We start from the raw sequence: 23,048 nt of genomic DNA on the forward strand, positions 1-23,048 counted from the left end.
TCATCCTTTCAGATCCAACTGGACCATTAGCTCCAGAAATAAAACAAAGTGCTGGGAGAAGGATTCCTTTGTTGTTAATAGCTACATGCTTGCATGGTGTGTGCATGTGTGTGTTAGGAAGCCTGTCCCTTCAGTGTCTCTCCAGTCAGGGGCATCTTCTTCCAAAGCCTTCATGCAGACCATTCCTTTAAAGCCTGCCTCTTGTCTGAAATAAAACAATAGCCTGCTAGCAGCCTGGGAGCCCTTGAGGTAATTGGTGAATTGAAATTGGTATGTATCTTTTTCATCTATGCTTTTATTTTTACCACAGATGTACAAATAAACAATTGTGTTGGTTTTTTGTTTTTAAAAATTACATATTATTCTGTCCATCTTTTAAAAAATAGTTTTATTGAGGTATAATTAATATATAAAAATTGCACACTTTTAACATATACAATTTGATGATTTTGAACATATGCACATAATAGATAAGGTAATAGATAAATCGACCACCTCCAAAAATTTCCTTGTGCCTCTTTGTTTTTTGCTTTGTTTCATTTTGTTTTGCTGTGAGAATACTTAACATGAGATCTATCTTAACAAATTTCTAAATACAATATGCCCTTGTTACCTATAGGCACAATGTTGTACAGCAAATCTCTAGAACTTATTAATCTTGCATAACTGAAGCATTGTACCCATTGAACAGCGCCTTGTTCCTCCTGCCTCCAAGTCCCTGGCAGCTACCCTTCTACTCTCAGTTTCTATGAGTTTAACTATTTTATATACCACATATAAGTGGAATCATGCAGTATTTGTCCTTCCATGGCTAGCTTATTTCACTTAGCATAATTTCCTCCAGATTCATCCATCTTGTCTCATATGGCAAGATTTTCTTCTTTTCAAAGGCTGAATAATATCCCATTGTGTGTAGGCACCACATTTTCTTTACCCATTTATCTGTTGATAGACACTTAGGTTGTTTCCATATCTTGGCTACTCTGAATAGTGCCGCAGTGAACATTGGAGTGCAGATATCTCTTCAAGATCCTGATTTCCATTCCTTTGGATATACATTCAAAAGCGGGGTGGCTAAATCATATGATAGTTCTATTTTTCATTTTAGAGGAACCACCACACTTTTTTTTATAGTGACTGCATCGTTTTACCTTCTCAGCAAGAGGGTACAAGGGTTCCAATTTCTCCACATCTTCATCAACATTTATCTTTTGCTTTTATTTTTTATAATTGTGATTGTTAATACTTAGTGTCAACTTGATTGGATTGAAGGATATAAAGTATTGATCCTGAGTGTGTCTATGAGGGTGTTGCCAAAGGAGATTAACATTTGACTCAGTGGGCTGGGAAAGGCAGACCCATCCTTAATCTGGGTGGGCACTGTCTAATTAGCTGCCAGAATGACCAGAATAAAAGCAGGTAGAAGAATGTGGAGAGATGAGACTGGTTTAGCCTCACAGCCTATATCTTTGTCCCATGCTGGATGCTTTCTGCCTTTGTACATCAGACTCCAGGTTCTTCAGCTTTGGAACTCTGACTGGCTTCCTTGTTCCTCAGCTTGCAGAGGACCTATTGTGGGACCTTGTGATCACGTGAGTAATACTCCTTAATAACCCCTTCCCTTTTTATATACACCTATCCTATTAGTTCTGTCCCTCTAGAGAACCCTGACTAATAAAGTAATATCCATCTTAATAGTGTGATATAATGTCTCATTGTGGTTTTGATTTGCATTTCCCTGAAGATTAGTTACATCAAGCATTTTTTATATACCTTTTGGCCATTTTTATATCTTTGAAGAAATGTCTGTTGAATTTTTTTACCCGTTTAAAAATGTCTATTGAATTTTTTTGCCCATTTTTTAATTGAGTTGTAGGAGTTCCTTGTATATTTTGGATATTAATCTCTTATCAGAAATATGATTTGCAAATATTTTTCTCCATTCTATGGGTTACCTTTTAATCTGTTGAGTGTTTTGTTTACTGTGCAGAAGATTTTTAGTCTGATGTAGTTTTATTTGTCTAATTTTGCTTTTGTTACTTCTGGGGGTGTTTTTTTGGAATTTTCCTCCTCAGTGATTCTTGTTCTAATTTTACTTATATTTTTGGTATTATATCCAACAAATCGTTGCTAAACCTAATGTCATACATCTTTTCCCCTATGTTTTCTTCTACAAGTTTTATAGTTTCATGTCTAACACTTAAGTTTTTAATCTATTTTGAGGTGATTTTTGTATATTGTGTAAGCTAAGGGCCCAATTTCGTTCTTCTGCATGTGAATATTCAGTTTTGCCAACACCATCGGTTGAAGAACTGTCTCTTCCCCATTGTGTATTTGTGTAACCCTTGTCAAAGATCAGTTGACTGTACATGCCTGGGTTTATTTCTGGGCTCTTTATTCTGTTCCATTGGTCTCTATCTCTGTTTTTATGTCAGTATCACACTGTTTTGATTAATATAGCTTTGTATTATATTTTGAAATCAGGAGGTGTGTTGTCTCCAGTTTTCTTCTTTTTTTTTTTAAGATTGTTTTGGCCATTTCAAATCTTTTGTGGTTTCATATGAATTTTATGATTTTTTTCTAGGTATAAAAGGAATTTACCTAAACACAATAAATGCCATATGAGGGGACTTTTAAAAATTGTGGAAAAATTAAATTAAAAAATAAAAATAAAAAATATATACTTTATTTCTCAACATAAACTCCACGAAGTTCAAGATACTTTTGTAAATGATAATACCAGCTAATTAGTCTGTCCCTAAAGAACTGGAAATACTGGGAGTTTAGCCATGTCAATGCAGTCTTTTTAACATTACTAGCTGAAGAAAAATGGGTTCTCTTTAAAGACTTTTTAAGGTTAGGGGAAAAAAGGAAGTCAGAAGGAGCCAAATTTGGAGACTGTAAGATGGGTGTGTAATGATTTCCCATCAAAAGTCTTGCAAAATAGCCATTGTTTAATTAAAAGAATGAGCAGCAGCATTGTCCTGGTGGAGGTGGACTCTGGCAAAGCTTTCCTGGGTGCTTTTCTGCTAAAGCTTTGGCTAACTTTCTTAAAACACTCTCATAGTAAGCAAATCTTACCATTCTTTGGTCCTCCAGAAAGTCAACAAGCAAAATTCCTTGAACATCCGAAACAAGTTTGCCATGATCTTTGCTCTTGACTGGTCTGCTTTGGCTTTGGCTGGACAACTTTCACCTTTTGGTAGCCATTGCTTTGATTGTTCTTTGTCTTCAGGGGCATACTGGTAAAGCAGTGTTTTATCTTCTGTTGTAATTATTTAAAGAAATCCTTCAGGATCTTGATCCTACTTGTTTAAAATTTCCATTGAAAACTCTGTTCTTGTCTACAGCTGATAACAGCACAATCATTTTGGCACCACTCAAATGGTAAGTTTGCTCAACTTTAATTTTTTGGTCAGAATTGTGTAAGCTGAACCATTTGAGGTGTCTATGGTGTTGACTGTTGTTTGTGCTATTAATCATTGATTCTCTTCAATTAAAGCATGAACTAAATGAATTTTTTTTTCACATTTTGATGTGGATGGTCTGCCCCTGTGAGCTTCATCTTCAACATTGTCTCATCCCTTCTTAAAATGAGTTATCCATTTGCAAACTGCTGATTTCTGTGGGGGCATTTTCCCTACAAACTTTTAATAAAGCACCAATGATTTCACCATTCTTCCACCATAAATTTGATATTTGCTCTTATTTCAATTTTAGCAGAATTCATGTTGCTCTGATAGCAGTTCTTTTCAAACTGATGTCTTATAGTTGTTAGTGCCTCAAGCTAGATGTTCAGACATGTTATAACAAGTTAGTACAAGTTTATTTTGGTGCAAAGAATTTTTGAAATCCATGTAAAGTTTTTTATAAAAAAACTTTTTTTAAAGTCCTCTTTACTTAGTGATAAATATAATCAAGATGAAAGTCTCATACACTGTACACTAAAAACTACAAATCATTGATAAAAATATTAAAGAAGGAACAAATAATTGGAAAGACAACCCATGTTCATGGATTGGAAGACTTAATATAGTTAAAATGTCCATACTACCCAAAGTGATCTACAGATTCAGTGTAATCCTTATTAAAACATGTCCCTATACTTTTGCAATTTCCTTTTATCTTTTTTTTTTTTTTTGAGACAGAGTCTTGCTCTGTCACCCAGGCTGGAGTGCAGTATGATCTTGGCTCACTGCGACCACCACATCTAGGTTCAAGTGATTCTCCTGCTTCAGCTTCCCAAGTAGCTGGGATTACAGGCGCCCACCACCATGCCCAGCTAATTTTTTTGGTATTTTTAGTAGAGATGGGGTTTCATCATGTTAGCCAGTCTGGTTTCAAACTCCTGACCTCAAGTGATCCACCCGCCTGGGCCTCCCAAAGTGCTAGGATTACAGGTGTGAGCCACTGCACCTGGCTGCAATTTGCTTTCTTTACTCAACATCTTTTTGGTTTAGATGATGATTGTTTCAATATTTTTCAATTACAATGGCAAAGAATGTCAAGTATAAGACTTTTTGTACACATATGAGAATCTAAGTGTAACTCTAGAAGTTAAAATGCCTAATTTAAGGTTTTTGGAATATTAACTTTTACTAGAAATGGTCAAACTACTTTCTAAGTGTTTGTAACTATTTAAAACTTCCAGTAGCAACTAAGAGTTTCCACCCCCCCATCTTTTACCAGATTTAATTTATTTAATTTACCAGATTTAATTTATTGTAAGATTTTAAACTTTTTATTTATCTAAGAGAATCTCATTTTTAGTCTCCATTTGCATTGGCCTGATTGTTTGTGTAATTGGATGCTTTCATGTATTTATTAGCCATTTGTGTGTCTTCTCCTTTAATAAAAGGAGAATATTAAGATTTTTTTCTTAATGATTTGTATAGGCTTCAGAAGGTTCTTTAAATTTTGAACATAAAGATTTTGTAATTTATTTTCATTGTGAGTACCTTCTCCCAATTTCTGTTTTTTTTAAAAAAAAAACTTTAAATTTTTGCTTCATGGGAAATTTTAATTATTATATAAGATATATCAAGTTTTTCTTTTATAGCCTTTACTTATTGTATCATACTTAAGAAATTTTCCCTTGATATTAAGAAGATATTCCTTGACATTTTTGGTTCCAAAAGTTAAAGGCTTTGTTATCAAATTAAGATACTCAGATCAACTGCAATTTGTTTTGATGTATAGTATAAGGTAAAGATCTAATGTTTTTTGATATATGATATGAAGTAAAGATCTAATGCTATGTTTTCCATATGGATAACCAATTGTCTTGTCAACACGTTATTGATTGTCTATTATTTCTTCACTGACTTCTATTCTGACCTTGGTCATACACCAGGTTGCTATATGTGAGTGACCTGCTTCCAAGCTTTTCTAGACTCTTTCTTTGCCTTCTATCACTGTGAAAATTCCACAATTTCTTAACTGTTAAAACTTTATAATATAAAATATCAATATTTAGCAGGCAAATTCATCATTAAATGTATCTTCTTCAATTTGCCTTGGCCATTCCTGGTTTTTATTCTTTCAGATAAATTTTAGTATCAGCTTGTCATTTTATATATATATTATATATATATATATACACTATATATATATTATATATATATATATACACTATATATATATACACACACAAAATATATACAAATATATAAATACATATAATTTATATATTTCATAGTATATATAATATACATATATAACATATATGTACATAATGTGTATATGTGTACATGTATTTATATAAAACGCCTTGTTGGCATTCCAGTTGACACTGCATTGAAATTTTAATTTTGTGAGAATTGACATTTTTACATTATTAAGTCTTCTCAACCAGTTTGATATTATCTTCCCATTTATCTAGATTTTTTTATGCCCTTTATTAATTTTTTATTTTCTTCATAAAATTTTACCCAAATTTAATTAATTTAGATGAATCACCAGGCTCATTAAAGTTTTGTTGCTATTATAAAAACTGTCTTTTAAAAAGTATTTTCAGTAATTAGTTGTTACTTGTATATATCAACGCCATTTATTTTTGTATGTTGATCTTATGTCCAACAAACTTGCTGAACTCTTTGAATAGTTCAAACAGTAAATTCTTTTGCATATTTGTACAGAGACTCTTATCTTTTGCAAATAATGAAAGGTTTATTTTTCCTTTTAAATTTTTATGCCTCATTTTTTTATCTTGACTTACTGTGTTGGTTAGGATCTCCTGTCCAATGCTGAATTGTGGAGATTGGAGTAAGACGTCTTTAATTGGATTTAGAAACTTCCCTTCTAGACCTAGTTGGCTGATAGTTTTCAGTTTTTGGTTTTTTAATGAATCAGTATTAAATTTTACTGAATGTCTCTTTTCTGCACTTATTAAGATAGTCATGTCTTCTTTCCTTCTTTAACATATTAAACTGCTAGATGTTCTGATTTTGAAACATCCTTCCAATCCTGAAAAAAAAATTCATCACTATTGGTCATATTGTCTTTTAAAAAGCAGAGCTGAATTTGATTTGTAAATTAGTTTTTTAGGATTTTGCATTCATGTTAACAGTCAAATTGGCCTGTAGCGCTCTCATGGCAAGCAGAGAACGCAGCTCTTGTGCCCTGCTCAGAGGTGGTTTTATTTCCTGATATCCCCTAATCACATTGTCAGCTCCCAAGTCTGAGGTCAGCAAGGCTCTTCCTATAAACCCTCTCATTGGGCTGTGTTATTGCTCTTTTCTGGTACACAGAGGTGTTTATATTGCTTTTATTTATTTATTTATTTTCATGTTTATTATTTCAAGTGTGGTACGTATAACCTTTCTATTCCTGGACTCATCCTTTTCTCTTGCCATAGTATTGCTTCCCGTGGCCATCTAGTTTTAGAGACTCAGTGGAAAACTATCTTTACAGTGCAATAGATAACACTTCTGTCTTGCTGCCATCATCAAAATTTAATAGGCACATTCCTAATTTTTTATATGAATTGTTGGTGAAGGTATTGGCTGTGCTTTTCAGAGAATGCTACATTCTACAGCAATTCAACAAAAATCATGCATATTTACAATGCAAAATGATATGCCAATCTCCAACACACATTTGATATTTTTCATTATCACTCCAACTAGGGCTAGAAGTAAAATGATTTCTTTAAAAATGAATTTTGTGTCAGCACTAAGTTCAGCAGCACTAGGGGAAGAATTCTTTGTTGTTTCTTTGATTAGTTCTTTTTAAATGCCCTAGCTTGGCATTTCAATCTGTTCAAACAGTATTTTATTGATTGAAGTTGATAATTGTATTATTTCCAGGCCCTTATTCATTTGTGGCAGATAGAAGGAATGACATTTGTATAAACAGGTACTTCAGATTTCAGGACATTTTAACTAATCTAACTCTTAACTGCCTATTTTAGAATATGTTCAGCACAGTTAGGCCAAGCTTCATGTATATAATTAACTTTGGAAAGATTATATCTCCTGCAGACTTTTTGAAATACTTTACAATCTAAGTTTGTTATTTTTTGCTTAGCATGCTTAAGTTATTTTTCCCATAGAAGTGATATAAAGACATTTATCTCTGTTTCTAGACTAGTCTATAAACCTTATTTAGCTCAGATGTTAGAACAAGCATGTCGATGCAACCATTTATACATAGTATACAATTCCTTTGTCAAATGGAATCTGAGTCTCAACTAACAGCTTCTAAAACCATCTTCATTTCTTTGCAGGTAAGATACTCACAACCTGGGCAATTTTGAAAATCAGTTTGAGAATAAAATTGTCTATTATGCTGTGTTTCTTAACTGTCATTATTAAGGCTTTATTTCTTGCCTTTTCAAGATTAATATATGACTCACACATTGTCACTATATTTATATAATAATAACTGTGTTTAGTAAATAATATCTGTTCACTTATAAAGAGCTTAGTGATTCTTAACTTTCACCTACTTATTCTCAGAGCAAATAAAATGAATCAAGAAATTCTTGAAGATTTGAAATCTCTGATGACTTTGAGTAAGTGTATATGCACCATTCATTGCTAAAGTAACCACAAAGCATGTTTTTAAAATACATACTTTTTTTCTCCCTTCTTATGCATTCTTTTCTTCTTTACATTTTTCTCTTTTCTTTCTTCCTTCCTCATGTAATTTTCTTCTCCTTTTTCATTTTCCTCTCTCTTTTCCTTATGGCTTCCAAAGAAAGGCATATGGTGTTGTGACCTTGTTAGGGGAAACCACAATCTAGGTTGAATTGGATTCAGTGTTCTATATTTTTGGCAAAGGTTTAGGATAGCCAGACATGTCTTAATATAAACAGTTCCCCCAAAGTGAGTTAATACTTCAAATTCTCTCTTTATGGTTAATTTAAAAGGCCAGATGGTAGGCCATTATCTTTTTTTTTTTCCTGGTGGGAATAAAATACAGGGAAGCATTTTATTAAACAGTTGTTAAGGATTAAGACTTTCATAGACCACTGAATACTGACAAGTTAACTATGTGAATCTCTGTTGAGAGGACAGTTCTTGGCCTGTGATATATCTGCATTATTGGGATCATGCACTATATGCAAATGGATCAGATTAATGGGATTTTTATGGATTTTCGAAAAGAGCCAGACACACAAAAAGCCTTACAAATGGAAGAACTAAGGTGGTACTTAACAGCACCTTAGGATCTAGTTGCATCCTATCTTTTCCCTTAAATGCCATGACAAAAGTTAAAATGGGCCCTGTCCCTTCTGAATGCTGGATTTCTAATCTAAATTTAAATAAAAACCTTTGAAAATGGGAATGTGTGGAAGAAAAGAAGGACAGAAAAAAAGTGTGTTGTAAGAGTCTATGTGAGTATGTACACGTGTGGGTGTGGGCATGTGCGGCCTGTGCGTATGTGTGTGCCCCCGTGTGCGTGTGGAGCATGTGTGAGAATGCATGCACATGTGTGGGGTGGGTCACTATGTGTGCATGCATGTGAATGCATTTGTCTGTGTATGTGTCTGTGTGTGGTGACTGTGTGTATATTGTGTGTGTATGTGTGCCTGTGTGTGTACCTCTGTGAGTGGGCGTGTCTGTATGTGACTGTGTGCGTGCCCATTTGTGAATGTGTGTGTGCCTGTGTCTGAGTGTGTGTGTGCCTGTGTGCTGCAGGCGGGAGAGGCTGCTCTGGCTCGGCGAGTGGCAGAGCAGTTAGTACAAAACTAGTAGTGAGAAAGGAAGCTGGGAAGAGACTGGGAAGAGGCAACCAACCTCATTAACAAAAGCTCAGTTTGGTCCCTGCGGACCCAACCAGCAGAAGGCGTGGGGCGAGCGGTGGCTGTCCGCCAGGGAGGTCGGGCTCCGTGTAAACAGTTGAAGGCATCTTTATCATGCCCTTCTCAGGGGGAGTCCTGAGGCTTGGCGCTCAGGAAGTTTGCAAAGCTGCAGCAGCTGCCTTGGAGAAGACCAGCAAAGAGAGTGGAGTGTGTATGTGAACTTCAATTCTGTATTTTCTGTGAGGTGGGTTAATGGATTTTGAGTAAAAAGAAATCTCAAACACAGCTGACCTGAAAGACTGGAATTTCAGCTCTCTTCCTTCCCGGGGTTCTTTTTCCTCCCCCTTCCTCTCAAAGCCCTTTAAACCAGATTGCCGGGTCAGTGACTCTTATCCTGCCCGCCACTTCCAAGGGTTTCTAACTTTTTTGGCTTGGAAAGGAAAACCACTACCTGTAAGTATCTGTTTTATGTGTTTCTTTTCATTGTGACTGTGAATGTTCTGTTAGCAGAATGCCCCAGAGATTGTTTGTGTGATATCATTAATGCCAAGTAACAATGCAAAGCATCTGCAAGAGTAGGCTTGCAAAAGTTTAACTCTCCCGTTAACTCAGAAGGTGGCAACTTGCAGTGTTAAAAAACCAAATGCCAAAAATGAGATTCTTTTTATTACGTGACACAAATTTCTAACTCTCTTCTCAGTCCATCCGTGCTGGCACTTGCCAATGAAATAACCATTTTTTTAACTGTGTAATTGTTTCCTCTGAAATTAGAATGTTTCTTCTCAGCTAGATGAAATGGCAAAGGGAAAAGACACAAAAATGAACGAAACAGATAATATCCTCATGGTACAAACATAGAGAAATTTGGATGAGATAATTTCTGGATACCTTTGCTTTAGTTTAGTTATATTTGGAGACATATTTTCAAAAACATGATTTCTATTTCATTGTGGGGAAGAGAGATAGTGCTGGGGAGGCAAAGAAATGGCCTTGTTCTGAAGTTTTGGACTGATTTTTAGGCTCTCTCTGCTCAGTACTGAGATTTGGTCCAGAGACTTTGGTGCTGTTGTAAAGAGTTTCTTTTCATTTTATTTTGAAATCCAGGAAACAATTTTTGGCTTATGGAAATTGTTTATTGTTTTTAAGGTATTTAATTTTAGTTTCTGATTTTTTTTTTAAACTATTGCACCCAGTCTTGTTGCTTGGTGTGCATTACAAAGCTTAAAAAGAGCATTTCCGGGAGCCGATTGGTGTTTGTAGCCTGGGAATCTTACTGGAGAGATTAACCTCTGTGGTGCTGCTTCACAGAACAGAGCCAGTGATTCGAATGCTCTTCAGGTTTCTGCTCTGGAAAACTGACACCCGCTGTTCCTGACTCTAGGTAAAGCTTGAAGAGCTGTGCCTCAGCCCCCTGCTTACACTTGATAAAGGTGCCTTCATTGCAGCTCTAGGAAACTTTGCTGTTTCTTTCCATCAGGCATTCTCAAAACTGACTGTGTGTAAGAACCCCCATTTGCTTAGTGAAAGGCAGGTTCTCAGTCCCCAGGCCCAAATGATTTTAGACCTGGAGTGGTGCCAGGAATCTTCCCAGGTGATTCTGAAGCAGGTGGGTCACACTTGGGTAAACATTGCTCTACATTGTCCTTGACATGAAATTCTTGTCATGTACTTGGTTAATATTAAACCTTGTGTCTAAATAAGAAACCTGAGTTTGAGCTGCTGTTGAGCATAACTTAATGTGCAACATGGTTTTGCATGCTTGGCTGACAAACCAGGGCTTCTTAATCAGTTTTCCACCAACCTCATCTTTTTTTTAATCTTGCTCCCCTTTTTATCTCTGCCTTTTCATTCCCACGAGGGAAAAAAGGAGTTGGGCAAAGGGACCTGACTACCATGTTCCCTGCTTTCACATGTTGGGCTATATGGCCTGATCTGCCCCCGCATGGCTAAGCAATGTTTGTTTTGGAAACTTTAAACCCAGGACTGTTCTTAATTCTTTCCCAGCCTCCTGGGGCTGCTGGGCTGCAGGGGTTGGGCTAGGCTGAGTTGGGGTAAACTAAGCTTGATTTCATGGAACGATTCAGGAGCCTCATTCCTAGAAAATGATTTTTGGATTGGACCATCCCACAGGGATGAGAAGAAACGGAAAGTGATTCCTCCATGGTGTTAAAATTCTCATTTCACAATATATGAAAGTCAGAGCTCAGCTTCCATCCCCATCCTTGCATTTTCTGGCATTTAATATTTATATTAAAAAGAAAACTGGACATGGCCATCAGAGCCCCTTCCTTTCTTCTCTTTCCCCATTCCAACCATTTAGGTGCACCTGCTACATGCCAGGTTCAGTGCTAATTTCTAAGGATTTCAAAATGCCCCCTGGGGATGGCATGCGCAGGCAGGGTCCTTGTCCTCATGGTGTTTCAAATCTTAGTTGTTGCTAACCAGCCTTGGAAGAGCCATCTAACCCCTCAAAGCTTGACTTCCTCATCAGTAAAATAAGTTGAATTAAATTAGTTTTGATATCTTCCTAGCTCTGATATTCTGACATTGATGGATATGACTCAGTCTTCTAAACACAGATATGGGCTATGAGAGCTTTTCAGCATTTACTTTGAGACTAGACCTAAAGATTTGGCTAATTGCTTTTCTTCAAAAATTTTCAGATAAATTTTTTTCTCTCACAAAGAACCATGACCACAGGAATATTGAGTTAGACAAGTGTGATCTTTTCAGGGCATGTAGCCATTCCTTACAATGGGATCCTGTAACTCCCTGGAAAGGCTGTTTCCCTGTGCCAGGTTACATAGGAGGGCAGCCTCTTATCTTGTCTGAATCTGATGTCGCTACTCCTTTGGAGAGCTGGGTGGTCTGAACAGGGCTTGACAGCTTCCACACATGCACAGCTTGCAACCTGACCCTTTCATTCAAGTGATTCAACAGCTTTTGTGCTACCAGGTGAGAGGCTTAAACAGACATCTTTGAAGGGCTGAGCGAAACAAAAAACCAAACCAAACCCACTCCTTAATGAAATACTGTCTATGCTATATTTTGTCTGTAATGCAGCTTCTCTCACTGCAGTGACTGGGGCACCATTTCAAAGGGCTCTAAAACTTGGCCATCAAGATAAGAAATTATAGCTGTGATTTATGTGCTTTTCTGACAACGTAGCCTCTAGCTGTCTGAAGATAATATGTTTGAGTGGAAAACTATTGACTGGAGGACAGGGATCTTGCTAAGTTAGAATATTTTTAAACAAATGTTCTTTGCCTCTCATGGGTAAGTTTTTACAGAAGCCAAAAATAGTTTTTGGTTTCTCCCTTAAACCTGCCTATTTATGGAGGTGATGATATTTGGGGAAAATGTGTATTAAAAAATGATGCCCAAAATGCTCTTTTTGTGCATCATCCAAAGGCTGCTAAGATTGCAAGTCACTTTTCACTCTCAAGTTTATCCTTGAAACTTTCTTATCTGGCTCCCTAGCAACAGAGGACAGATAAACGCTCCGGGAACGACTGAGCCTCAAGTCCTTTATTGGGTGTTCTGCTTTCCTGGAACTCTTCCCTGCTTTCTATCAAACATTATCAGCTGCTTAGTACTTACAGATGCTGTGTGCACTCTTCTCTTAAAGTATGTGAGCCACAACTTTGTCTCATTAGCCCACACCCACTGCCATGGTACCTTCATTCTAAGGCCTACATTTCTTGTTAGCACAAAAATGATTTATTTGGTAAATTACAAACTCAAACCACAGTAAAGTTAGGAAGATTGCAGAAAGGATAGATACCGCAGATGAAAATTCATCCAAATGTTTAAAATTTGTTAGGTGTTTCCTATCAAATCTCTTTCATAGTACAGATTTTTTTTTTTTGTAAAAGTGATCCTACACCTTAGAAAGACAACAGAGCAACAACACAACAGCAATACTTTAATTCTGTTTTACATAAATGTCCCTCTTTATTATCACATGGTAGGATGGTTCTGTATTACCCGATAAGCATTAGTGATTGTTTTAAAACCAGAAGGCAGTATTGACGCAAGAGCCCAAATGTTAAATCAGAGAGGTGCAGTAGGAAAAAATAATGGCCTTTAAAAAAATTTCACCTGGGTTCTAATCCTAGGCTACAATGTTCTTTGGTTCTGTAATGTTGGCCAAGTTACTCAGCCAGTTTCCTCAGGGGTAAAATGAGGTCATTGATATTTACCTCACTAGATGTTTGTTTATGGAGCATGATATACAAGTGTTTAATAAATATTTCTTCTTTGGGAGATGGCTAATACAAGTATAATGGCTGCAAAGAAAACAAACATGGCAAGCGACTTAATTTACAGATGAAAAGAAAAGAGAAACAGGAAATAAAGTTACATTCCAGATCCCAATGTCTGGGCAGAACAGATCTCAACCCACCACTCCCCTGACCTTTAACTCTGATCAGCAGCCTGGTTCTCACTTTATTCTTTTTTTTTTTTTTTAATTTGAGACAGAGTCTTGCTCTATTGCCCATGCTGCAGAGCAGTGGCGTGATTTCGGCTCACTGCAACCCCTGCCTCCCTGGTTCAAGCCATTCTCCTGCCTCAGCCTCCCGAGTAGCTGGGACTACAGGCACGCACCCCCATGCCTGGCTAATTTTTTTGTATTTTTAGTAGAGATAGGGTTTTGCCATGTTGGCCAGGCTGCTCTTGAACTTCTGACCTCAGGTGATCCGCCTGCCTCGGCCTCCCAAAGTGCTAGGGTTACAGGCGTGAGCCACCGCCCCCGACCCTCACTTGATTCTTATAGACCGAAAGCCTGAAACAGATCAGTGAGCTCGCAGACTATGAAATTGTTTGGTATGGAGAAATCAAGGGCAATGTGAACATCATTCTGTCTTCATTTTTTACTGATCCTTCTTAGGTGTTTTAGATAAATGCATAAGGAGATGCATAATTTTGTTTTTCTCAAGATTTTGCTCCATTGTAGCAAGGGGCCCCTCAGGGGTAATGTTTATTTGAGAACTTGAAACTCTGGGCTTGCACTGTAGTGAGCCTGCGAACCATCACCAAAGGAAGGACACATTCATTCAAACATGTGGAGGAGCATGTACTCTCTCTCTCTCTCTCTCACCATTTTAAAAAATAGGTCTGGTATTTGCATTTAGTCAGTCACTCAACTGATATTTATTGAGCTTCTCTGTGAAAGATTCAATGATCAGCACTGGAGAAACTTGGGTGAACAGAACAGTCATGGTTATTATCTTCAAGGAGTTTATAGACCAGGAGAAACAGCAGACTTTTTTTTTTCATGGCTGCAAATAATGACAAAATGCTTATAGATATGCAACATGTGGCAAAGTGTATTTCAGGATTCTGTGTGAACAGATAAAACTGGTTAGGGAGATTGAGGCCTGAAGGATGGGTAGAATTTAGCCAGGTAAATAGGGTTGTTGATGGCAGTGGGGAAGGGCATTCATGGCAGATGGAACAGTATGGCCAAAACCTGCAAAGGCTTGGAAGCTGGGGTTGGCAATATGGTGAGTTTAAGGATGGCAAGAAGTCCAGTTTGACTAGCATGTCAATGGCAAGAAGAGGTTGGAGAGGTGTGCAGGGGACAATCAGGCACAGTTAAAAGTGATCCCGGAAAGTACCTAATCCACACTCCCTCTCTGAAACAAAGAACCCTGTTCTGTATCTATACCTCAGCTCTTGCCATTATCGGACAGCACTGAAGTAAAGTCCTTTCTGACAGTTGAGACTTTCACACATTCTCCCTGGTTCTGCACCCTGGAACCATCAAGTCACTCCCCTTCAAACATCTGAAGACAGACTATTTTAAAAAATAAAGTGCTGCCAAAGCAGACCTGCTCTTTTCCGTACATATGCACTTGTTTTTGGGAAATGTAGTTACACAATTTTGCTTATTGGAAGCTAACTTACTGGCTCAGTGCATCATTCCAGGCTCTGCTTGTCAAAGCTGTAGATCTTAATTGTGTCCTCAGTGATAATAGTTAACCCTCTTGGATTTGTGCTTTCTGTGAATTGGATAAAGCTTGTCTTCTATATCTTTGTTTAAAGATTTAGAAAAATGTTTAACCAGAGAGAACCAAAAATGAGCTATAAGGCACAACTCTAAATATTTCTAATGAGAAAATGACGTCCCTAACCTCTCTTTTTTGTTTCCTTTTAAGGAGGAAACTAGTCACTAGTCTCTATAACCCAGAATCACAGAAATGTCTAAGTTTTTTTTTTTTTTTTTTGAGATGGAGTCTTGCTCTGTCACCCAGGCTGGAGGCGCGATCTTGGCTCACTGCAAGCTCCGCCTCCCGGGTTCACGCCATTCTCCTGCCTCAGCCTCCCAAGCAGCTGGGACTACAGGCGCCTGCCACCACACCCAGCTAATTTTTTTGTATTTTTAGTAGAGACAGGGTTTCACCGTGTTAGCCAGGATGGTCTCGATCTCCTGACCTCGTGATCCGCTCGCCTCGGCCTCCCAAAGTGCTGGGATTACAGGCTTGAGCCACCACTCCCGGCCAGAAATGTCTAAGTTTTAATAGAAAGAGCTCAAAGACATCAATGTGTGTTGGTGTTCTTGTTTTTTATGAGAATGCTTAAGGCACAATAATTGCTGATTTCATTTATTTATACAAAAGTTGGACTCATATTACATGCAGCAGACAGTGTTGTCCTTCTGCCTTCAAAACACATAGGCAAATACACTACCAGGTAGGATGTGATAACTGCCCTGTGATGGGTTTAAATAAAATATGATTCTTCTGCAATCGGAGGAAGGAAATCTTTCCAGATGAAATGATGAGGTCTTAGGGAATCCTGGTTGAGGCATTTCTTGAGGGGTTAATAAATGGGAAGGATCTCAATAAGGATGGAAGCAAAGACATTCCAGGCAATATAAAATAGCCCCTTTTAACGTGAATCCATTATCATTTAATGTACTGCGATATAATGACCCACTCTTCCCCAGCAGTCAAGCCATCAACCATCCATTTCAAATTACAGACGCAATTGCCTTTTGCTTTCCTCGTATCAGTCATTCTTCATACTTTTCTTCCCTTTTAATATTTTCGTCTTAAGAATATCACGTTCCTGCTGACCACATGTCATGGCTCAGTAACTTTGGTCTCATCGATGACTGTGGCCTCTGCTACCTACTTTCACACATTTGATCTAAATGAGACCACACAGCATTTTATAAAAATGACTTTACTTAAATTTTGAAAAATAGTCTATGTCTCAAGCCCTTAGAAATTTTGGAACGATAAAAAAAAGCTGCTGCTGGAGGTGCTGATTGGTGATTAAAAGGTCACTCGAGGGTGATTTATCAGTGAGAGAAGAATAGGAGTTAAATGGCCATTTGATTATATTAAATAGTACCCAAAGAGTTTAACGCTGCGATTTATATCCTATTCATAATCCTGTTTACAGTATAATTCTGTTAAGATTTTCTCCTGGTGTCAGTAAGCTGGTCTTGCAAATTCTTAAGACATTACTACAGCAAAAGGAAGTAAAATAAAATATGTAGCCACATAAACCCCCGTTTAAAAATCAGTTTGTAATATACTCTGGACTTAGAGTTTGGCAGCAGGATGGGGTGACAAAATTCCTCAGACAGGACTAAAGGACTAGCTTTGCACTTTTACAGAATCCTTCAAAAACCCCAGATGGAACCAATTTTGTCTTTCTCATTTGTCCGTAGAGCCTCTGTGGTGCTGATTTGACTGTTCAAGCTAGGAGGTGGCAGTGCACCGGGTGTACCATTTAGCATTGAAGATACTATGTGGCCTCACCATCACTCATGGATTGTTGCTGAATTGCTTTACTGGAAACTATTGGTCTTCATTTACCCCCAGTAGAGACGTTTCCTGATCTGTGGCTTTGTAAGTTTTTGTGCCAGTCCCTTGATAGCGCATGGAAATCACAGGCTATGGGATTCACTGATAGGAAAACTCTGGGGTCCTTGCATATCCCTTCCCCCACTTTAGTTTTTTTCTATGTTAAGAATGGCAAATGATATCAACCATGTGAGCTAATGGAGATACGGTCGGAGATCATATAGTGTTTCACAACAGGCTTGAATATTCACAGCAATGCTCAGAGGCATCAAGTCTGAATTGTTAGCTCTGTGGCCAGAGAGATCTGACGTTAAGACTTTAAGAGATAAGACTTGTCCAGGAGTGAAGGAAGTGGAAATTACGTATTAATTAACAACAGCCAAGTGTGGTGGCTCATGCCTGTAATCTCAGCACTTCGGGAGGCCAAGGCAGGCAGATAGTTTGAGCCCAGGAGTTTGCGACCAGCCTGAGAAACATAGTGAGATCTGATCTCTTAAAAAAAAAAAAAAAAGAAGGCCAGGCATGGCAACAGATGCCTGTAGTCCCAGCTACTCAGGAGACAGGTGGGAGGATCACTTGAGACCCAGTGGTCAAGGCTGCAGTGATCCGTGATCAACCCACTACATTCCAGCCTGGGCTACAGCGTGAGACCCCATCTTTTAAAAAAATACATAAAAACTATCTTCACAACCCCATGAAGTCAATATTATGAATCCCCACTGTAAGATGATGAATTCAAGGCTGAGAAATTTTAAACAAATTTAATTATATTGTAGATTGAGCTGCTTTCTGCAGACCACTAAAGTGTTCAAAAAGTGAGTCATTTAGTTAAAGTGTTTATCTTTAGTTCAGATGATTAAATGAGGTCTTCCTACAATAAGACATGTGAACTAAAGGTGACCTGTGTTATGCATTACTATCATACTGTCTCTTTATATAAAAAATCCATTTTATTTTTTAAAAAGGAGTCAATTCCTTTTTCCCCTCAAAAAATTGATTTTTATTTTTTGTTATTGAGTAGAAAAAGCCAGACCGTTTATCCCATGGAGAAAGCTGGAGGCAGTAATATGGGCTGAAATGAATAAGATTGAGGTCCATGAACATGTCAAAGAGTGTTATAAGGAGTACGGGATAAGGGCCATCGTTTCATTGAAAAATTAACAGAAGTAATTGACACATCAGGAACACAGAGGGGAATTACACTTATAGAATGATGTGAGAGACTTTTAATTTACAGATCAGAAGGTTTAAATTTTTCTTCTTTACAGCAGATGATTAAACAGATAGCCCCAAATCTCCTTCTAATGTGCTCAATAACGATTTTGCATTTTATGGTTTTAGAGAGATCTATTACATACTGCCTAAACCTAAATATCCACTTCTACCTTGTCTTAAAACGTCATACTATATAGAAGCATGAAAAACATTAGCCTTATGAATAATAAAATTTATTGTTATGATATATAGACTTATCTTTGTCTTTAAAGAGTCACAGCAAGGAACAAAGTTAAAGTGCAACAGAAATTAGTGGTAGCACAAAATTTTAGTAGCTAACCTTTACGTTAATTTCTTTCATTTTAGGCTTTGCTTTCTTTCTGACAATTTTGCTAATTTAGCAAAGATTTTTCTCAACATAGGAAAAAACTAAAGTTGGGGAAGGGATATGCAAGGACCCCAGAGTCCTCCTACCAAAGAATCTCATAGCCTGTGATTTCCATGCACTATAAGGGGACTGGCACCAAAGCAACTTACAAAGCCACAGATCAGGAAGTGTCTCTGTGCCACTGACTTGTGTACTTACATCTCACACATGGGACTGGCTTTCCAGGGATGGCCATCCCAGCTAGGCTGCCAATGAAACGTTCACTCATGATGCCTCCCTTGGAGCGTCCTGTCTTTCTTTGCCTGTGTCAGACTCTCTCCATCTAGGACCATCCTATCTTCCTCTCCTCTTCCCAGCCCTCCCCCAACCAACCACCTCCACACTGGGTCTTGCTTTTGGGCTCTTCCTAGTGCTGTTCTTGGAGGTGGCATCCCCAGCCTTAGTCCTACCACTGCGCTCCACCCTGACTAAGAGACTTACTGAGTCTGAGGGTTGTTTTAGACATGCCAAAGATCCTAACTTCAGTCTTTGGATACCAAAGCTCCTTTTACCTCTTGTCGTACTTAGAGGAGAATAAAATAAAATGCAGTTATTAATGCAGTTAATATTTGCAGCAGTGGTTCTCCATACTGGTTGCTCATTAGAATCACCTGGAGTACTTTTAAATTCAGATGCCTGGGCCCCACTCAGACAAATTAAATCAGAAACTCTGGGAGTGGTGACTGGGTGATGGTAATATGAAGCTGAAGAGGGGGCCCACTAGTGTAGGAGTGGCAGTAGAGGCAACTCCTTCATCTTGGTATGTTTCCCATTCTCATTAATAGCGCAGACCCAGTAATCCCCCATAAGAATGGTTTGCTTCTTTCTAGGACAGAGGAGTAGGTCCGAAGCCATGAGCGTGAAGTTTATTTGCAGCCAGTGCTTTTTCCCAGGCCACAGGAATCAGCCCCCACATGGTACAACTCCAGGAACACCGTTCACATTATGGTCTGTGTAAACAGCATAAATGGTGCCCTGGAATTTGGTGTGTTGAACTGAGCAAAACCAAGTAAAGGAGTCTCATCACCTTTGGCCAACACCGTAAAGGACAGATAAGTTAGTATGTTTTTCCACAGAAATATCTTCCACCATGATGAGTTTTTGCCGTGCTCAGGGACATCACAGTTTGAACTGTATTTGTCAGCCTATCTGGATATTGTGCCTACCGTAAATATGTTTCTACCTCTAGACAGATTTCTTGCAAACCAATATTTTGAATATAGCCTATTTGTGTCTTGGAGACTCTAAGAAGGTGTTTTAGCCAAGACTGCTTGTGTGTTCCATACTGGTTTCACTTTTAAAATATTTCTCTGACTTACTGGTGTTTGCAATTCTTATACGATGTAATTTTCTAAATTGCCGTATCCTCCTGCACATATTTTTTCAACAAACGAGACATCTAATCAGACATTCAGATACTTTATTTGCAGCCTGTGATGTTTATGGAGATTTTGTTTTTGAACCAGTACTTGAAGCACTTTTAATCCCACTGCCTGAGAACACCCTCCCACCTGCATTCTCCACAGGCCACCCCCAAATTCTGCCAAAGTGAGCAGATCAAGTTTCGCTTTTCTTAATGCCATTAAGCTCAATGAGCAACACTGCCTCAGAGACTCCAGCATGTGCAGCAGAATGGACACTGGCACACTGGCATGGGTGTGCAGCCACACGTGGTGTCTCACCGTGGGGACATGGCCTGTGAGCCACCAGGGTGGCCCTTGAGTAGCTGGGGGTCAGGAGATCCCCAGAAGAGACAGTCCCCAAAAGCCCGGAAGTGTGATGAACAAAAACTGTCTGTGATTTGCCTTGTTCCTTTTTTGTTACTGATGGCCCTCCACTACTCTAGAGGAAATTCTCTAGCTGTGTGTGGGTGTCACAGGAGAGTCATTCAGCCTGAACCATGAGGCATGTCAAAAGATGGCTCAACTCACAACTTTTTATAAATTAGTGGACTTTAATTTTTGAGATGTTTTAGGTTTATAGAAAAATTGAGCAGAAAGTTCATAGTTCCTATATACCTTCTCACTTCCCAACCCCTACTTTCCACTATTATTAATGTCTTGCATTAGTGTGGTGCATTTGTTACAATGGATGAGCAACTATTATTATCTAAAGCCTATATTTTACAATAGGGTTCACTTTTTGTATTGTACATCCTATGTTTTGTTTTTGTTTTTGTTTTGTTTTGAGACAGAGTCTCACTCTGTCGCCCAGGCTGGAATGTAGTGGCGTGATCTTGGCCCACTGCAACCTCCGCCTCTTGGGTTCAAGCGACTCTCCTGCCTCAGCCTCCCGAGTAGTTGGGATTACAGATGCCCAACTATGTTTTTGTATTTTTAGTAGTGACAAGATTTTGCCATGTTGGCCAGGCTGGTCTCGAACTCTTGACCTCAAGTGATCTGCCCACCTCAGCCTCCCAAAATGCTGGAATTACACGTGTGAGCCACCACACCCGGCTGCATTCTATGGGTTCTGACAAATGTTTAATGACGTATATTCACCATCACAGTGGTAGCTTTTAAAATAAGTTTTAGAAAAATTTTTCTTCAATAGATCTGGAATAGAAAGGGGCAGGAAGGGAACTAACTTTGGCTGAGCCTTGCCCTATATGTGTGCTGGCAACTTTGATTTACATTGACAGATAGTATCACATTTAACTAGTGTAACAACCCTGAAAGGTGTCAATTATTGTCTTCATTTTGTAGATGAGGAAACAGAGCCCAAGGAAGAATAGGAACCTCGCTCAAAGAAATTATGGAACCAAGATAGGTGCACAGGGCTGGTAGAGCTGATTAATAGGCTGGCCTCTGATTTTCTTTCACTTCCTCTCCAAACCTGCATCAAAGAATTAAACTCTCTCATCCTCTTTTTTTAGTGCTACTGAATCATAAAATTATTTACAAAGTTATTTGTAAGAAAGAAAAATTATAAAAAATGAAGTGTGTGTAAGTCATAGCTGAAGACCTCAAAATTGTGCTAAGATCCTCAACAGGAAAGAGCACTGACTCTTATTAGACTCCTTGGCCAGGCTTGATGGCTCATGCCTATAATCCCAGCACTTTGGGAGGCTAAAGCAGGAGGATCACTTAAGGACAGGAGTTCGAGACCAGCCTGGGCAACATACTCAGACCCTGTTTCTACAAAAAAAAATTTTTTAATTAGTCAGGCATGGTGGCGAGTGCCTGTAGTCCTAGCTACTCAGGAAGCTGAGGTGGGAAGATTGCTTGTGCCCAGGAATTTGAGGCGGCAGTGAGCCTTGATCAAGGAACTATACTCCAGCCTGGGCAAAAGAACAAGACTCTGTCTCTAAAAAAAAAGAAAAGAAATTGTCATTAGAGTTCGATTAAGCCTCTTTGTTGGTTTTAAGTATTGCGCTTTTTTTTTTTCTTTACTACATCTCAGTATATGATACTATGCTTTACATTCCTCACTTTGCCTGCATCAATGGGTAAAGCAACAACCAATTGTCTAACCTTTGACAAATCACTTAGCCTCTTTGGACCCCTGTTTCCTCATGTTGATCACCCTATGGTAGAGCAAGGAACATGGTTTCAGGCACCTGGGCTCTCCAAGCTGTCTGCTGGGATTGGAATACCACGTACTCTAGTTAAAAGAATTTGCCTTAGACAAATTGTTTATCTATTTCCTTAGCTGTAATATAGGAATAATAATAGAATTGAGTTCATACATTGTAGTGAAGGTTAAGTGAGTTACAACAGTGCCAGGTACAAAGTGAGTGTACAATACATGCTTATTATTGTTATTATATGTAAAATTTGGATAAGCTCCTTCTAACTCTAGAATTGTATGATTTTTCATATACCGTAACTTAGGCTCCAATAACATTGCACTTTTTGTCATTTACCATAAAATTTCTTAGGTCATCAAAAGCAGATCTTTACATCAGACCTCTTTACAAAAATATTCATGGTGGTTGGTCTGTTTTCTGCTGCAGACATCTGTGAGTTTGAGTTTTATCATGAGCAAGGAATGCAAATGAGATGATCAAGGTTACATCACGGCTTGAGGAGCAATGCTGAATAGTTTTCTGAATGCCTGAGCAACCCTTTTCACAATGAAGTGTTTCACCCTGAATAGTGGAAGTTTCTTTAAGTGTATACTGGTGAGTTTGATGAAATCATTAGAGCATTTTGCTCCTATGCTATCACAGCAAATAGCATTTTGGTTTTTGTTGTTGTTGTTTTAAGCCAAAGCAAGTTTATTAAGAAAGTAAAGGAATAAAAGAATGGCTACTCCATAGACAGAGCAGCGCTGATAGCTGCTGATTGCCCATTTTTATGGTTATTTCTTAGTTATATGCTAAACAAGGGGTAGATTA

The 23,048-nt window shown here is 38.2% G+C and overlaps 1 protein-coding gene across 20 annotated transcripts in view; it reads left to right on the plus strand.

Moving 5' to 3' along the window:
• FREM1 (FRAS1 related extracellular matrix 1) overlaps positions 1–23,048 on the plus strand; it is a 271,959-nt gene that overhangs the window by 80,219 nt on the left and 168,692 nt on the right. Inside the window, exon 6 of one of the 20 annotated variants that reach the window (XM_054519849.2) lies at positions 1,508–1,592. The exons of 14 other annotated variants lie outside the window; for them this stretch is intronic. The gene's annotated coding sequence lies outside the window, so the exon portion shown is untranslated. Of the gene's footprint in view, positions 1–1,507; positions 1,593–8,112; positions 9,701–23,048 lie in introns of those variants that run through there. 5 more of the 20 variants (XM_009244440.4, XM_054519848.2, XM_054519853.2 and 2 more) reach the window with 5 other exon arrangements.

Source organism: Pongo abelii, chromosome 13, assembly GCF_028885655.2.
Source record: "Pongo abelii isolate AG06213 chromosome 13, NHGRI_mPonAbe1-v2.0_pri, whole genome shotgun sequence".
Lineage (NCBI taxonomy): Eukaryota > Metazoa > Chordata > Mammalia > Primates > Hominidae > Pongo > Pongo abelii.